At 37.6% G+C, this 2,441-nt stretch overlaps 1 non-coding gene across 1 annotated transcript; it reads left to right on the top strand.

Annotated features, from left to right (window-relative positions):
- Positions 1-1,298: 1,298 nt before the first annotated feature.
- LOC133827985 (small nucleolar RNA R71) lies at positions 1,299-1,405 on the top strand. Its single transcript, XR_009890631.1, has one exon. It is a non-coding gene; the product is annotated as a small nucleolar RNA R71 (small nucleolar RNA).
- The last annotated feature ends 1,036 nt before the right edge of the window (positions 1,406-2,441 follow it).

A 2,441-nucleotide genomic window follows, 5' to 3' on the forward strand; every position in this document is an offset into this window, starting at 1 on the left:
ACCAAGTCTATGAAATACTGACAAAGGCATTAAATTAATACTTGCCCCCAAATCGCAAAGTGCATTCTTACATTCAAACTCCCCAATCGTGCGTGGAATAGTAAAACTACAAGTATCTCATAACTTTTGAGGAAGTTTCCTTTGCAAAATCGCACTACACTCTTCCATTAACGCTACTATTTCATAATCACCCATCTTTCTCTTATTAGACAGAATCTCCTTCATAAACTTCACATAGCTGGGCATTTGTTCTAATGCTTCTGCGAACGGTATATTTATATGTAAATTGCTTATCCAAATTATGCTTGCGCAGTCTTTGTGGATCTGGAATTCTAACATGATGCTCAATACTCACAGGTGGTACCTCCTCTTCCTTCCTAAGGTCTTCAGTAACCTTTTCGTCATTAGACTTCTCTTTGTCTATTCCTTGTGTATTTTGCTTCTGACCTTCTTCTTCTAACTGATTCTTCTTTGGCCCTTCATACCTTGTTCCACTCCTCAAAGTAATAGCTTCACATTGTTCTTTAAGATTAACTTCTATAGTGCTAGGCAGATATCCCTGAGCTCTATTCGACATTAAAGTAGCCAACTGTCCTATTTGAGTCTCCAAACTCCTTATGGACGCCCTGGTTTTAGTCATAAATTGGTTAAGTGCATCGGGTTGAGGTTCAACTGGTTTCATTGGCATTGGGTGTGGTCTATTTTGTGGTTGATAATATCCAGGTGGAGGGTGTTGGTGTGCATGTTGCTGTGGATACGGTGGTTTATTTTGGGCAGGTTGATATTGTGGCTGAGGTGGAGGGTAAGGTTGTAGAGTATTTTGATTATTGGACCAGGAAAAATTAGGATGGTTCTTCCAATCTGGGTTGTAGGGCATGGAATTGGGATTATTGGATTGTCTCTGGTAATTCCCTATAGCTTGTACTTCTTCCATGGGCATGCTATTCATATCTAGAGCAGGGAATGGGTTGGGTGGATGGTTTGTACCACACAATTCACATAGGTTGTGAACTTGCATAGCTTGAGATGGGAGTGTAGTCTCTTGTAGTTGCTTTGTCAAGGCTGCTACTTGAGCAGTAAGCATTGATACGGCATCCAATTCCATCATTCCAGCCACCTTCTTTGGTTGTCCCCTTTCAGTTGGCCATTGATAATTATTCATCGCCATCTCTTCTAATAGCTCATACACCTCATTAGCACTCTTACTCATAAAAGCACCTCCCGCCGTAGCATCTATAATTGTCCTAGTTGTTCCATTCAATCCATTGTAAAAATTATGCACCAACATCCACTTTTCTATACCATGATGTGAACATTTCCTTAACAACTCCTTAAATCGCTCCCAAGAATCATATAGTGACTCTCCTTCCATCTGATAAAAGTTATTGATCTCCCCCCTTAGTTTTGCAGCCTTCGCTGGAGGAAAGAACTTAGCAAGGAACTTCTGAGCTAACTCCTCCCATGTAGTGATAGAATTCACCTATAAGGATATCCGCCAACTCTTTGCCCTATCCCTCAGTGAAAATGGGAATACCCTCAATCTTATAGCATCATCACTGACCCCATTCATCTTGAACGTAGCACATAACTCTAGAAAATTAGCTATGTGTAAATTGGGGTCCTCTGTTGGCATACCTCCAAACTAGACCATTTGAAGGATTGCAGGCTTAATCTCAAAATTGTTTGCAACAATGGTTGGAGGTCTAATCCATGAATGCACTCCTGTAATAGTAGGAAGTACATAATCTCTCAATGTTCTTGGTCCTTTGTCCCTTGGAACCTCTGCTGCCCCTTGACCATTATTAGCACCGTTTCCCAAATTATCAGCCATGGTAAACTCCAATCTCCTCTTTGTTTTCTGCTTCTGTCTGCACGTTCTTTCAATTTCTGGATCTATTCGTATAATCTCTTTTTGTCTATTGCTTCGCATATACCAACAATTCCTAAAACGCAATAGAACCTTGATCCAAATAAATGTTAAACAGAAATAAAAAAAAACCAAATTAGAACAAATAACAATTAACTGTGATATTGGAATTTAAGTCTCCAAGAACAACGCCAAAAACTTGATCTGCAAAAATTAACACGCAAGTATACGTGGTCGAATCAAGTAATATATGATAAGTAGAGTGTCGATCCCACGAAGACTGTTTTCCAAATACCACTAATTTTTCTTTAACTTTCTATTTGGTGAATTAAAATTATGATGAAAAGAATAAAATTAAAGTGCATACTCTAACTTATAAACATAATTTAAATAACTGGAAACAAAACAATGAATCAACTAATCGAAAATCAACAGTAAAAAGCCTAGGAATTAATTTCATCAACTTTTCATTCTATTAATTTTAATAATCAATTCTAAATCTCTTCTTTCTATTCTAATAGCAGGTTAATATAATCGATTCCTATTTTTTTTTCAAGATATAAGATCTTAATCT

This window comes from Humulus lupulus, chromosome 3 (assembly GCF_963169125.1).
Source record: "Humulus lupulus chromosome 3, drHumLupu1.1, whole genome shotgun sequence".
In the NCBI taxonomy this organism is placed as follows: domain Eukaryota; kingdom Viridiplantae; phylum Streptophyta; class Magnoliopsida; order Rosales; family Cannabaceae; genus Humulus; species Humulus lupulus.